Source organism: Oncorhynchus nerka, linkage group LG9b (genome assembly GCF_034236695.1).
Source record: "Oncorhynchus nerka isolate Pitt River linkage group LG9b, Oner_Uvic_2.0, whole genome shotgun sequence".
NCBI classification, from domain to species: Eukaryota; Metazoa; Chordata; class Actinopteri; order Salmoniformes; family Salmonidae; genus Oncorhynchus; species Oncorhynchus nerka.
Window position 1 is genome coordinate 54,386,425 of NC_088424.1, and position 16,809 is coordinate 54,403,233.

General features: G+C 44.7%; 1 pseudogene; it reads right to left on the bottom strand.

Annotated features, from left to right (window-relative positions):
* Positions 1-1,856: 1,856 nt before the first annotated feature.
* Positions 1,857-16,809, bottom strand: part of LOC115119956 (transmembrane protein 236-like) — a 39,318-nt pseudogene continuing 24,365 nt past the window's right edge.

Here is a 16,809-nt window from a genome sequence, read left to right on the forward strand (position 1 = left end):
ACATTTAACAACAAGATTGAATGAATCTCTCACCACATCGACTTCTGCACTGCCACCCAGAAAAAGAGGCAACTTGGAGCTTACCTCAGTTTAATTTATGATCCTAGGAGGACATTTATGGGCCTTTTTAAGTACTACACCTATTATATTGGATCATCAGAAATGGGAGGGATAAACAGGAGATAGGCCTGTGCACCATAAAACTAACTAGTTGAAATGAAACACAATTATATTCAAAACCTAACCCTAACCCCTAACCCTAACCCTAACCCCTAAACCCTAACCCCTAAACCTAACCCTAACCCCTAACCCCTAAACCCTAACCCCCTAACCCTAACCCCTAACCTTAACCCTAACCCTAACCCTAACCCCTAACCCTAACCCCTAACCCCTAACCCTAACCCTTCCCCCCCTTCGGCTTCCACGTGTCAGAGATGGAAGTGGATAAACCGACTCAAAACTAGAAACTAACCCTAACCCCTAACCCTAACTTTAACCCTAACCCCCCTAACCCCTAACCCTAACCCTTTACTGAAGACTCATCTCTTCAGTGGGTCATATGATTGAGTGTAGTCTGGCCCAGGACTGTGAAGGTGAACAGAAAAGGCTCTGGAGCAACGAACCACCCTTGATGTCTCTGCCTGGCCGGCTCCCCTATCTCCACTGGGATTCTCTGGTTCTAACCCTATTACAAGGGCTGAGTTACTTGCTTACTTGGGCACTTTCATGCCGTCCCTAGGAGGGGCGTCAATTAAGTGGGTTGAGTCACTGATGTGATGTTCCGGTTTGGGTTGGAGACCCCCCTTGGGTTGTGCCGTGGAGAAGATCTTTGTGGGCTATACTCGGCCTTGTCTCAGGATGGTAAGTTGGTGGTTGAAGATATCCCTCTAGTGGTGTGGGGGCTGTGCTTTGGCAAAGTGGGTGGGGTTATATCCTTCCTGTTTGGCCCTGTCCGGGGGTGTCCTCGGATGGGGCCACAGTGTGTCCTGACCCCTCCTGTCTCAGCATCCAGTATTTATGCTGCATTAGTTTATGTTTCGGGGGGCTAGGGTCAGTTTGTTATATCTGGAGTATTTCTCCTGTCTTATCCAGTGTCCTGTGTGAATTTAAGTATGCTCTCTCTAATTCGCTCTTTCTCTCTCTCAGATGACCTGAGCCTTAGGACCATGCCTCAGGACTACCTAGCCTGATGACTCCGTGCTGTCCCCAGTCCACCTGGCCGTGCTGCTGCTCCAGTTTCAACTGTTCTGCCTGCGGCTATGTAACCCGGACCTGTTCACCGGACGTGCTACCTGTCCCAGACCTGCTGTTTTCAACTCTCTAGAGACAGGAGGAGCGGTAGAGATACTCAATGATCGGCTATGAAAAGCCAACTGACATTTTACTCCTGAGGTGCTGACTTGCTGCACCCTCAACAACCACTGTGATTATTATTATTTGACCCTGCTGGTCATCTATGAACATTTTGGCCATGTTCTGTTATAATCTCCACCCGGCACAGCCAGAAGAGGCCACCCCTCATAGCCTCTCCCTTCATAGTTCCTCTCTACGATTCTCCATAGGTTCTGGCCTTTCTAGGTAGTTTTTCCTAGCTACCATGTTTCTACACCTGCATTGCCTGCTGTTTGGGGTTTTAGGCTGGGTTTCTGTACAGCACTTTGAGATATCAGATATCATGTAAGAAAGGCTTCAAAAATACATTTGATTGATTACATTCTACTTTGCCGTACTGAACTCTACTTTACTGAACTCTACTTTACTGAACTCTACTTTACTGAACTCTACTTTACTGAACTCTACTTTACTGAACTCTACTTTACTCTACTGTCCTTTGATTTAAAAAAAAAACTACCATAATGTATTAAGACTTTTATTCATGGCTTATATACATTGGAAATGACAAGTCTTACATTCATCAAATGTGTAGAGTAATTTCAGTTGTACAGACTGATTGTCAATTTTTTTTAGATATGTGCTTAGTCTACTCAAATATGAGTTTTAAATCACACTGCAAATACAGAAGAAATTGTCTTGAAAAATGTTGGCCGCAACCACATGTCAAGAACAGTTGTACACTAACAGTAAAATGCTTACTACTGGGGTAAAGGACCCCACCAGAGGGCAATGCCGTCCCCATTTTGACTTAATTCCTGTTCTAGAGCGGAAACTCTATTTTAGGTTCCACCTCCAAAGAATAAGGGAGGCTACATACTCACGAATTAGGGGTGGGAGAAACATCAACAAATAAGGCACTGACAGCTGTCAGTGTAGCTGGCGAGCTAATGTGTTGATGTTGCTGTTTGTTTTTTACTGTGTTCAAAAGATTAGCCAGCTGGCTGGTTCTGGATATGTCATAAGCATTTAGGGAAAACTTTGCAACAAATGGAAACCAGTATCTTTGACTTCGCCATCTATTGTTATCTAAAGTTTTAGCATTTTCATATAAATAAATGGAATAAGACAAAACTCGGGTAATATAGATAACTATTGAAAGGTTTGGGATAGAGATGCGCTTCCTTCATTGTTATGGACACTGTGCAACCTTTGGTAGGTAGGCTGCTGCCAGGCTTCGACTGCGGTATAGCAAAGCCAAGTCAGTTTATAAGTGAAAAAAAATCTAAGATGCATACTTTCAGATTGTCCTAACTCACTTCGTTGTTTAAATCACTTGCTCTGCTTGGCACATTAAACTCAACAATGGAGGGAGGATGGTTCTAAGGGTTCTGCTAGATGGTGATGGACTGAGCGATCAGCCAATTAAAACGGACTGTTTACCAGTGGTGGAATAAGTACCCAATTTTCATCCTTGAGCAAAAGTAAAAAGATACCTTAATAGAAAATGGCTCAAGTAAAAGTGAAAGTCAACCAATAAAATACTACTTGAGTAAAAGTCTAAAAGTATTTGGTTTTAAATGTAAATAAGTATCAAAAGTAAAATAATAAATAATAGAAAATTCCTTATATTAAGCAAACCAGACAACACAATTTTCTTGTGTTTTAAATTTACAGATAGCCAGGTGCACAGTTCAACACTCAGATATAATTTGCAAACTAAGCATTTGTGTTTAGTGAGTCTGCCAGATCAGAGGCAGTAGGGATGACCAGGGATGTTATCTTGATAAGTGTGTGAATTAGACAATTATCCTGTGCAGCTAAGCATTCAACATGTGATGTGTACTTTTGGGTGTCAGGGAAAATGTAAGGAGTAAAAAGTACATTATTTTCTTTAGGAATGTAGTGGAGTAAAAGTTGTCAAAAACATAAATAGTAAATAAAAGTACAGATAAAATGTACTTTACACCACTTTTCACTGCTCCTGCCATAGACTCCCCGTCAAGTCCAGTTCTGAGGCGCTGTGAAACCAGACGCCTCGACAGAGAGAGAGTGTCTGGTGGGCAAGACTAGAACATGCTATCTCTGCGGAAGAGGCGGAGCTTGGTCAGGAAGTTGAAGTAGGTGAATGTAAGGCAGACCAACAGGTTCTTCATTGGGTAAAGCAGGGGTGTGATGTAGCCGTGGACAGAGATCAGACTGAGGCGCAGCAGCAGAAAAGGCAGGTCCTGCAGGAAAAAGCCAGCTGATGGCAGTAGAGCGCTGTGAGGCGTCACTGCCAGACGGAGACAGGACACAAATGCCAGGATGTAGACAGCAAACACCCAGCCAGAGTAAAACACATCTGGAATCCCCGCCACGCGCACCAGCTCCACCACATCCATCCAGAACAGGAAGCTGTGAACAATCACCTCTGACCTCATATCCTGGGACCACAGGACACGGAGCGGGCCAGAGTGGGAGTGTGACGAGGGAGTACAGGTAGGCCGCTGGTTGGTCGTGAGCCGACTGCTTCCTGGTCTCTCCACCTCCCTGTAGCAGAACCGTTCCCCCAACACCCCGTTCTGCCCCCTCTCATAGTACAGTTGGCCCGACACGCTGTTCACCTGCTCCAGGTGGGTCAGAACAGGACCCGGCATGTCCAGATCCATTTCCATACGGTCTGCTGGAGGAGACAACAGGACATCATTATATAGTAGTATCAGTGGTGCCCACATTGATCATGCTTAGAATAATAAAAATAGACGTATTTTATAGAAATTGGTCATGCCTTTCATCAAATAGCAGAAAACAGATCATTCAGTCGAAATTTTTACCGGTTACAGACCATGGCAATATTGTCTACATCAGAGATGTCAAACTCATTTGACCGCATTTGGTCTTCAACGAGGTCCGGAGGGCCACATTGAAAATGTGTTCTATTTCCTCGCTGACAAAACGTGGAAAAAATAATCTCAATGAATTGTATTGGGAATTTTTGATGCTCTCTGACTGTTTCGCTTTTTCAGCGAGCTGGACCATCAAGAAACAATATGAATGTAGGTCCATCATCATTACTACAGTTTCCATTTGGATTTAGTCATTTCTGAAAAGGTCCAATGCAGCTGTCTTTTTATCTCAAATAATATTTGATTCTGTATAATTCTGGCCCTTCTTTGGACACTGTGTTAGCTAACCTGCAGACAAGCTTGAATGCCATACAACACTCCTTTCATGGCATACAACTGCTCATAAAACTAAATGCATGCACTTCAACCGATCGCTGCCCGCACCTGACGCCAGTCCAGCATCACTACTCTGGACGGTTCTGACTTAGAATATGTGGACAACTACAAATACCTAGGTGTCTGGTTAGACTGTAAACTCTCCTTCCAGACTCACATTAAGCATCTCCAATCCAAAATTAAAACTAGAACCAGCTTCCTATTTCGCAACAAAGCATCCTTCACTCATGCTGCTAAACATACCCCCGTAAAACTGACTATTCTACCAATCCTTGACTTCGGCGATGTAATTTACAAAATAGCCTCCAACACTCTACTCAGCAAATTGGATGCAGTCTACCACAATGCCATCCGTTTTGTCACCAAAGCCCCATATACTACCCACCACTGGGACCTGTATGCTCTCGTTGGCTGGCCCTCGCTTTGTATTCGTCGCCGAACCCACTGGCTCCAGGTCATCTATAAGTCTTTGCTAGGTAAAGCCCCACCTTATCTCAGCTCACTGGTCACCATAGCAGCAATCACCCGTAGCACACGCTTCAGCAGGTATATTTCACTGGTCACCCCCCAAAGCCTATTCCTACTTTGGCCGCCTTTCCTTCCAGGTATCTGCTGCCAATGACAGGAACGAATAGCAAAAATCACTGAAGATGGAGACATATTTCCCTCACTAACTTTAAGCATCAGCTGTCAGAGCAGCTCACAGATCATTGCACCTGTACATAGCCCATCTGTAAATAGCCCATCCATAGTTATTTATTTATTTTTGCTCCTTTTCACCCCAGTATCTCTACTTGCACATTCATCTTCTGCACATCTATCACTCCAGTGTTTAATTTCTAAATTCTAATTACTTTGCCACTACGGCCTACTTATTGCCTTACCTCCCTTATCCTACCTCATTTGCACACACTGTATATAGATTTTATTCTGTTGTGTTATTGACTGTACGTTTGCTTATTCCATGTGCTATAAATTCACAGACAACACAAAGATTCCTTGATGTCCTTCCAGATTCCCCTCTGTCTACCCAAGGACACCAGAGGACAAAAATCAGTTAACCACCTAACTGAGGAACTCAATTTAACCTTGCGCAGTACCCTAGATGCAGTTGCACCCCTAAAAACTAAAAACATTTCTCATAAGAAACTAGCTCCCTGGTACACAGAAAATACCCGAGCTCTGAAGCAAGCTTCCAGAAAATTGGAACGGAAATGGCGCCACACCAAACTGGAAGTCTTCCGACTAGCTTGGAAAGACAGTACCGTGTAGTACCTAAGAGTCCTTACTGCTGCTCGATCATCCTATTTTTCTAACTTAATTGAGGAAAATAAGAACAATCCGAAATTCCTTTTTGATACTGTCGCAAAGCTAACTAAAAAGCAGCATTCCCCAAGAGAGGATGGCTTTCACTTTAGCAGTGATAAATTCATGAACTTCTTTGAGGAAAAGATTATGATTATTAGAAAGCAAATTACAGACTCCTCATTAAATCTGTGTATTCCTTCAAAGCTCAGTTGTCCTGAGTCTGCACAACTCTGCCAGGACATAGGATCAAGAGAGACGCTCAAGTGTTTTAGTACTATATCTCTTGACACAATGATGAAAATAATCATGGCCTCTAAACCTTCAAGCTGCATACTGGACCCTATTCCAACTAAACTACTGAAAGAGCTGCTTCCTGTGCTTGGCCCTCCTATGTTGAACATAATAAACGGCTCTCTTTCCACCGGATGTGTACCAAACTCACTAAAAGTGGCAGTAATAAAGTCTCTCTTGAAAAAGCCAAACCTTGATCCAGAAAATATTTTTAAAAACTAATCGGCCTATATCGAATCTTATATTCCTCTCAATTTTTTTTGAAAAGGATGTTGCGCAGCAACTCACTGCCTTCCTGAAGACAAACAATCTATACAAAATGCTTCAGTCTGGTTTTAGACCCCATCATAGCACTGAGACTGCACTTGTGAAGGTGGTAAATGACATTTTAATGGCATCGGATCGAGGCTCTGCATCTGTCCTCGTGCTCCTAGACCTTAGTGCTGCTTTTGATGCCATCGATCACCACATTCTTTTGGAGAGATTGGAAACCCAAATTGGTCTACACGGACAAGTTCTGGCCTGGTTTAGATCTTATCTGTCGGAAAGATATCAGTTTGTCTCTGTGAATGGTTTGTCCTCTGACCCGGCTACCTGGATAAAGCACTAAATGAACTTCAGTTAGTGCTAAATACGGCTGCTAGAATCCTGACTAGAACCAAAACATTTGATCATATTACTCCAGTGCTAGCCTCCCTACACTGGCTTCCTGTCAAAGCAAGGGCTGATTTCAAGGTTTTACTGCTAACCTACAAAGCATTACATGGGCTTGCTCCTACCTATCTCTCGAATTTGGTCCTGCCGTACATACCTACCCGACTTCGAAAAGGGGAAAACGAAGCGGTCTTCTGGTCAGACTCCGGAGACGGGCACATCGTGCACCACTCCCTAGCATTCTCCTCGCCAATGTCCAGTCTCTTGACAACAAGGTTGATGAAATCCGAGCAACGGTAGCATTCCAGAGGGACATCAGAGACTGTAACGTTCTTTGCTTCACGGAAACATGGCTCACTGGAGAGACGCTATCGCATCGCGCCGACAAAAACAAACATCTTTCTGGTAAGAAGAGGGGCGGGGGCGTATGCTTTATGGTTAACGTGACGTGGTGTGGCCAAAACAACATACAGGAACTCAAGTCCTTCTGTTCACCTGATTTAGAATTCCTCACAATCAAATGTAGACCGCATTATCTACCAAGGGAATTCTCTTCGATTATAATCACAGCCGTATATATTCCCCCAAGCAGACACATCGATGGCTCTGAACAAACTTTCTTTGACTCTTTGCAAACTGGAATCCATATATCTGGAGGCTGCATTCATTGTAGCTGGGGATTTTAACAAGGCTAATCTGAAAACAAGACTCCCTAAATTGTATCAGCATATCGATTGCGCAACCAGGGCTGGAAAAACCTTGGATCATTGCTATTCCAACTTCCGCGACGCATATAAGGCCCTGCCCCGCCCTCCTTTCGGAAAAGCTGACCACAACTCCATTTTGTTGATCCCTGCCTACAGACAGAAACTAAAACAAGAAGCTCCCGTGCTGGTCCGACAAATCTGATTCCACACTCCAAGACTGCTTCCATCACGTGGACTGGGATATGTTCCGTATTGCGTCAGATGACAAGATTGACGAATACGCTGATTCGGTGTGCGAGTTCATTAGAACGTGCGTTGAAGATGTCGTTCCCATAGCAACGATTAAAACATTCCAAAACCAGAAACCGTGGATTGAAGGCAGCATTCGCGTGAAACTGAAAGCGCGAACCACTGGAAACAATGACCGAATACAAACAATGTAACTATTCCCTCCGCAAGGCAATCAAACAAGCTAAGCGTAAGTATAGAGACAAAGTAGAATCTCAATTCAACGGCTCAGACACAAGAGGTATGTGGCAGGGTCTACAGTCAATCACGGATTACAAAAAGAAAACCAGCACCGTCACGGACCAGGATGTCTTACTCCCAGGCAGACTAAATGACTTTTTTGCCCGCTTTGAGGGCAATGCAGTGCCACTGACACTGCCCGCAACTAAAACATGCGGACTCTCCTTCACTGCAACCGACGTGAGGAAAACATTTAAACGTGTCAACCCTCGCAAGGCTGCAGGCCCAGACGGCATCCCCAGCCGCGCCCTCAGAGCATGCGCAGACCAGCTGGCTGGTGTATTTACGGACATATTCAATCAATCCCTATCCTAGTCTGTTGTTCCCACATGCTTCAAGAGGGCCACCATTGTTCCTGTTCCCAAGAAAGCTAAGGTAACTGAGCTAAACGACTACCGCCCGTAGCACTCACTTCCGTCATCATGAAGTGCTTTGAGAGACTAGTCAAGGACCACATCACCTCCACCCTACCTGACACCCTAGACCCACTCCAATTTGCTTACCGCCCAAATAGGTCCACAGACGATGCAATCTCAACCACACTGCCCTAACCCATCTGGACAAGAGGAATACCTATGTGAGAATGCTGTTCATCGACTACAGCTCGGCATTTAACACCATAGTGCTCTCAAAGCTCGTCATCAAGCTCGAGACCCTGGGTCTCGATACCGCCCTGTGCAACTGGGTACTGGACTTCCTGATGGGCCGCCCCCAGGTGGTGAGGGTAGGCAACAACATCTCCACCCCGCTGATCCTCAACACTGGGGCCCCACAAGGGTGCGTTCTGAGTCCTCTCCTGTACTCCCTGTTCACCCACGACTGCGTGGCCACGCACGCCTCTAACTCAATCATCAAGTTTGCGGACGACACAACAGTGGTAGGCTTGATTACCAACAACGACGAGACGGCCTACAGGGAGGAGGTGAGGGCCCTCGGAGTGTGGTGTCAGGAAAATAACCTCACACTCAACGTCAACAAAACTAAGGAGATGATTGTGGACTTCATGAAACAGCAGAGGGAACACCCCCCTATCCACATCGATGGAACAGTAGTGGAGAGGGTAGTAAGTTTTAAGTTCCTCGGCGTACACATCACAGACAAACTGAATTGGTCCACCCACACAGACAGCATCGTGAAGAAGGCGCAGCAGCGCCTCTTCAACCTCAGGAGGCTGAAGAAATTCGGCTTGTCACCAAAAGCACTCACAAACTTCTACAGATGTACAATCGAGAGCATCCTGTCGGGCTGTATCACCGCCTGGTACGGCAACTGCTCCGCCCACAACCGTAAGGCTCTCCAGAGGGTAGTGAGGTCTGCACAACGCATCACCGGGGGCAAACTACCTTCCCTCCAGGACACCTACACCACCTGATGTCACAGGAAGGCCATAAAGATCATGAAGGACAACAACCACCCGAGCCACTGCCTGTTCACCCCGCTATCATCCAGAAGGCGAGGTCAGTACAGGTGCATAAAAGCTGGGACCGAGAGACTGAAAAACAGCTTATATCTCAAGGCCATCAGACTGTTAACCTGTTGCTTCTACTCGGGACGCTTGCGTCCCAACTAGAGCTCTGGAAATGCAAATGCGCTACGCTAAATGCTAATAGTATTAGTTAAAACTCAAAAGTTCATTAAAATACACATGCAGGGTATCGAATTAAAGCTACACTCGTTGTGAATCCAGGAAACAAGTCAGATTTTTAAAATGCTTTTCGGCGAAAGCATGAGAAGCTATTATCTGATAGCATGCAACACCCCAAAAGACCCACAGGGGACGTAAACAAAATAATTAGCATTTCGGCGTTACACAAACCGCACAATAAAATAGAAAACATTCATTACCTTTCACCATCTTCTTTGTTGGCACTCCTAGATGTCCCATAAACACTATTTGGGTCTTTATTTCGATTAAATCGGTCCATATAAAGCCTAGATATCGTTATATGTAGACTGTGTGATAAACGAAAAAACATTGTTTCAAAACGTAACGTCATTTTTTAAAATTCAAAAAGTCGACGATAAACTTTCACAAAACACTTCGAAATACGTTTGTAATGCAACTTTAGGTATTAGTAAACGTTAATAAGCGATAAAATTCATCAGGAGGCGATGTAAAGATCATTAGCTGTCCGTCTGGAAAAATGTCCGGCTAGAAACTCAACGAAAATATCCGGTCCTAGACCGGAGGAGATACGGTGTCCTGTATGTGTTTGACCAAGAAAAAAACTCGAAGGGAAATGACAAGACTCTAGACACCGTGTGGAAGCTGTAGGTACTGCAACCTCAGTCAATTAATTGTGGTTCACGTTTATCAATGGGTTCAAGTAGCGCATGGATATATTTTCCCATTTTCAGTGATCAGTTTTTCCTGTGCTTTTCGATGTAAATGCCGTTCTGGTAAAGCCACAGCAGTGATTTAACCAGTTTTTAAACGTCTGAGTGTTTTCTATCCACACAGACTAAGCAAATGCATATACTATATTCCTGGCATGAGTAGCAGGGCGCTGAAATGTTGCGCGATTTTTAACAGAATGTTCAAAAAAAGTAGAGGGTCGACTTAAGAGGTTAAACAGCCACCACTAACATTGAGTGGCTGCTGCCAACACACTGACTCAACTCCAGCCACTTTAATAATGGGAATTGATGGGAAATTATGTCAAATATATCACTAGCCACTTTAAACAATGCTACCTAATATAATGTTTACATACCCTACATTATTCATCTCATATGTATACGTATATACTGTACTCTATATCATCTACTGCATCCTTATGTAATACATGTATCACTAGCCACTTTAACTATGCCACTTTGTTTACATACTCATCTCATATGTATATACTGCACTCAATACCATCTACTGTATCTCGCCTATGCCGCTCTGTACCATCACTCATTCATATATCTTTATGTACATATTCTTTATCCCCTTACACTTGTGTCTATAAGGTAGTAGTTTTGGAATTATTAGCTAGATTACTTGTTGGTTATTACTGCATTGTCGGAACTAGAAGCACAAGCATTTCGCTACACTCGCACTAACATCTGCTAACCATGTGTATGTGACAAATAAAATTTGATTTGATTTGATTTGATTTACACGTACGCTACGGTCACAAGACGCAGGCCTCCTAATTGTCCCTAGAATTTCTAAGCAAACTGCTGGAGGCAGGGCTTTCTCCTATAGAGCTCCATTTTTATGGAACGGTCTGCCTACCCATGTCAGAGACACAAACTCGGTCTCAGCCTTTAAGTCTTTACTGAAGACTCATCTCTTCAGTGGGTCATATGATTGAGTGTAGTCTGGCTCAGGAGTGGGAAGGTGAACGGAAAGGCTCTGGAGCAACGAACCGCCCTTGCTGTCTCTGCCTGGCCGGTTCCCCTCTCCACTGGGATTCTCTGCCTCTAACCCTATTACAGGGGCTGAGTCACTGGCTTACTGGGGCTCTCTCATGCCGTCCCAGGAGGGGGTGCGTCACCTGAGTGGGTTGATTCACTGATGTGGTCATCCTGTCTGGGTTGGCGCCCCCCCTTGGGTTGTGCCGTGGCGGAGATCTTTGTGGGCTATACTCGGCCTTGTCTCAGGATGGTAAGTTGGTGGTTGAAGATATCCCTCTAGTGGTGTGGGGGCTGTGCTTTGGCAAAGTGGGTGGGGTTATATCCTTCCTGTTTGGCCCTGTCCGGGGGTGTCATCGGATGGGGCCACAGTGTCTCCTGACCCCTCCTGTCTCAGCCTCCAGTATTTATGCTGCAGTAGTTTATGTGTTGGTGGGCTAGGGTCAGTTTGTTATATCTGGAGTACTTCTCCTGTCCTATCCGGTGTCCTGTGCGAATTTAAGTATGCTCTCTCTAATTCTCTCTTTCTTTCTCTCTCTCGGAGGACCTGAGCCCTAGGACCATGTCTCAGGACTACCTGGCATGATGACTCCTTGCTGTCGCCAGTCCACCTGGCTGTGCTGCTGCTCCAGTTTCAACTGTTCTGCCTGTGATTATTATTATTTGACCATGCTGGTCATTTATGAACATTTGAACATCTTGGCCATGTTCTGTTATAATCTTCACCCGGCACAGCCATAAGAGGACTGGCCACCCCACATAGCCTGGTTCCTCTCTAGGTTTCTTCCTAGGTTTTGGCCTTTCTAGGGAGTTTTTCCTAGCCACCGTGCTTCTGTACCTACATTGCTAGCCGTTTGGGGTTTTAGGCTGGGTTTCTGTACAGCACTTTGAGATATCAGCTGATGTACAAAGAGCTATATAAATACATTGATTTGATTTGATCACTCCCATGTTCCAATGGCACATTTTGTTAGCTAATACAAGTTGATCATTTTAAAAGGCAAATTGATCATTAGAAAAGCCTTTTGCGTTTATGTTAGCACAGCTGAAAACTGTTGTCCTGATTAAAGAAGCAATAAAAAAATGGCATTCTGTTGAGTATCTGGAGCATCATCATTTGTGGTTTTGACTACAGCCTGAAAATGTCCAGAAACAAAGCACTTTATTCTGAAACTAGTCAGTCTACACCTCACAAGTCCTCAACTGACATCTTCATTAAATAGTACCCGCAAAACACCAGTGTCATCGTCAACAGTGAAGAGGTGACTCCGGGATGCTGGCCTTCTAGGCAGAGTTGCAAAGAAAAAGCCATATCTCAGACTGGCCAATAAAAATAAAAGATTAAGATGGGCAAAATAACACAGACACTGGACAGAGGAACTCTGCTTAGAAGGCCAGTACCCCTCTTCACTGTTGACGTCGAGACTGGTGTTTTGCGGGTACTATTTAATGAAGCTGCCAGTTGAGGACTTGTGAGGCGTCTGTTTCTCAAACTAGACACTAATGTACTTCTCCTCGTGCTCAGATGGGCACCGGGGCCTCCCACTCTTTCTATTCTGGTTAGGGCCAGTTTGCTCTGTTCTGTGAAGGGAGGAGTACACAGCGTTGTACGAGATCTTCAGTTTCTTAGCAATTTCTTGCATGGAATAGCCTTCATTTCTCAGAACAAGAATAGACTGACGAGTTTCAGAAGAAAGTGCTTTGTTTCTAGACATTTTGAGCCTGTAATCGAACCCACAAATGCTGATGATCCAGATACTTAACTAGTCTAAAGGCCAGCTTTGTTGCTTCTTTAATCAGAACAGTTTTCAGCTGTGCTAAAATAATTGCATAAGGGTTTTCTAATGATCAATTAGCCTTTTAAAATGATCAACTTCGATTAGCTAACACAACGTGCCATTGGAAAACAGGAGTGATGGTTGCTGATATTGGATCTCTGTACGCCTATATAGATATTCCACTCAAAATCAGCCGTTTCCAGCTACAATAGTAATTTACAAATTTAACAATGTCTACACTGTATTTCAGATCAATTTGATGTTATTTTTATGTTTTTTTGACTGCACTGGGCCTTTAAAATATTTTAACATTTGTAAAGGCAGTTTCTTGGCAATTTCTTCTTCAAATTCACTTCTCAGAACAAGAACAGGACATTTCAAGGACATTTCTAAGTGACCCCAAACTTTTGAACGGTAGTATACATCACTCGTAGAAGATATACATCACTAGTAGTATCAGTAACAGATATACATCACCAGTAGCAGATATACATCACTAGTAGCAGATATACATCACTAGTAGCAGATATACATCACTAGTAGCAGATATACATCACTAGTAGCAGATATACATCACTAGTAGCAGATATACATCACTAGTGGCAGATATATATTACTAGTAGCATCAGTAGCAGATATACATTACTAGTAGCAGATTTATCACTACCATCTGAAGTAAGTGAGGCAGTAACAACGGTACCATGCCCAGTGAGGCAGTAACAACGGCACCATGCCCAGTGAGGCAGTAACAACGGCACCATGCCCAGTGAGGCAGTAACAACGGCACCATGCCCAGTGAGGCAGTAACAACGGCACCATGCCCAGTGAGGCAGTAACAACGGCACCATGCCCAGTGAGGCAGTAACAACGGCACCATGCCCAGTGAGGCAGTAACAACGGCACCATGCCCAGTGAGGCAGTAACAACGGCACCATGCCCAGTGAGGCAGTAACAACGGCACCATGCCCAGTGAGGCAGTAACAACGGCACCATGCCCAGTGAGGCAGTAACAACGGCACCATGCCCAGTGAGGCAGTAACAACGGCACCATGCCCAGTGAGGCAGTAACAACGGCACCATGCCCAGTGAGGCAGTAACAACGGCACCATGCCCAGTGAGGCAGTAACAACGGCACCATGCCCAGTGAGGCAGTAACAACGGCACCATGCCCAGTGAGGCAGTAACAACGGCACCATGCCCAGTGAGGCAGTAAAACGGCACCATGCCCAGTGAGGCAGTAACAACGGTACCATGCCCAGTGAGGCAGTAACAACGGTACCATGCCCAGTGAGGCAGTAACAACGGTACCATGCCCAGTGAGGCAGTAACAACGGTACCATGCCCAGTGAGGCAGTAACAACGGCACCATGCCCAGTGAGGCAGTAACAACAGCACCATGCCCAGTGAGGCAGTAACAACAGTACCTTGCCCAGTGAGGCAGCACGGCCGGATCCTCTCGATGATATCCACACAGATGAGAGAGAAGAGCACAAGAGAGACGGGCAGCTCAGAGAAGTGGTCCTGTCTGTACTGGGGTCCCTTATCCACCTGCACCTGAATGGACCAACGTAGAGCGAGATTGAGTTAGGGTTTAGGGCTATAGGTTAAGGTTAGATGTCAGGGGTTAAGGTTAGGGTTAGATGTCAGGGGTTAAGGTTAGGGTTAGATGTCAGGGGTTAAGGCAGTTCAGAGAAGTGGTCCTATCTGTACTGTGATTCTTTATCCACCTGCACCTGCATGGAGCAACTTAGAGAGAAACAGTTAAGGATTAGGGTAAGGGCTTGGGGTTAGGATTTGGGGTTAGAGTGTTAAGGAAGTGCAGAGTATCTGTCCACCTGCATCAGAGAAAATGTCTTCTGTAACCATGTTTCAAATCAAATTTTATTTGTCACATGCGTCAAATACAACAGGTATTCAACGCTTACTTAGAAGCCCTTAAACAACAATGCAGTTGAGAAAATGCCTAAAAGAAAGTAAGAGATAAGAACAACAAATAATTAAAGAGCAGCAGTAAATAACAATAGCGGGGCTATATACAGGGGGTACCGGTAAAGAGTCAATGTGCGGGGGCACCAGTGTTGAGGTAATTGAGGTAAAATGTACATGTGCAGTCATGGCCAAAAGTTTTGAGAATGACACAAATATTAATTTCAAAAGTTTGCTGCTTCAGTGTCTAAATATTTTTGTCAGATGTTACTATGGAATACTGAAGTATAATTACAAGCATTTCATAAGTGTCAAAGGCTTTTATTGACAATTATATGAAGATGCAAAGAGTCAAGATTTGCAGTGTTGACCCTTCTTTTTCAAGTCCTCTGCAATCCGCCCTGACATGCTGTCAATTAACTTCTGGGCCACATCCTGGCTTTCATGCATAATCAATGCTTGGAGTTTGTCAGAATTGGTGGGTTTTTGTTTGTCTACCCGACTCTTGAAGTTTGACCAAAAGTTCTCAATGGGATTAAGGTCTGGGGAGTTTCCTGGCCATGGACCCAAAATATCCATGTTTTGTTCCCAGAGCCACCTAGTTATTACCTTTTCCTTATGGCAAGGTGCTCCATCATGCTGGAAAAGGCATTGTTCATCACCAAACTGTTCCTGGATGGTTGGGAGAAGTTGCTCTCGGAGGATGTGTTGGTACCGTTCTTTATTCATGGCTGTGTTGTTATGCAAAATTGTGAGTGAGCCCACTCCCTCGGCTGAGAAGCAACCCCACGCATGAATGTTCTCACGATGCTTTACTGTTGGCATGACACAGGAATGATGGTAGCGCTCACCTTGTCTTCTCTGGACAAGCTTTATTCCGGATGCCCCAAACAACCGGAAAGTGGATTAATCAGAGAAAATGACTTTACCCCAGTCCTCAGCAGTCCAATCCCTGTACCTTTTGCAAATATCAGTCTGTACCTGATGTTTTTCCTGGAGAGAAGTGGCTTCTTTGCTGCCCTTCTTGACACCAGGCCATCCTCCATAAATCTTCGCCTCACTGTGCGTGCAGATGCACTCACATCTGTCTGCTTCCATTCCTGAGCAAGCTCTATACTGGTGGTGCCCCGATCCCGCAGCTGAATCAACATTCGGAGACGGTCCTGGCGCTTGCTGGACTTTCTTTGGCGCCCTGAAGCCTTCTTCACAACAATTGAACCGCTCTCCTTGAAGTTCTTGATGATCCGATAAATGGTTGATTTAGGTGCAATCTTACTGGCAGCAATATCCTTGCCTGTGAAGCCCTTTTTGTGCAAATCAATGATGATGGCACGTGTTTCCTTGCAGGTAACCATGGTTGACAGAGGAAGAACAATGATTCCAAGCACCACCCTCCTTTTGAAGCTTCCAGTCTGTTATTCGAACTCAATCAGGATGACAGAGTGATCCCCAGCCTTGTCCTTGTCAACTCTCACACCTGTGTTAATGAGAGAATCACTGACATGATGTCAGCTGGTCCTTTTGTGGCAGGGTTGAAATGCAGTGGAAATGTTTTTGGGGGATTCAGTTCAATTGCAAATAGGGACTTTGTAATTAATTGCAATTCATCTGAACACTTCATAGCATTCTGGAGTATATGCAAATTGCCATCATACAAACTGAGGTAGCAGACTTTGTGAACATTTATATTTGTGTCCTTCTCAAAACTTTTGGCCACGA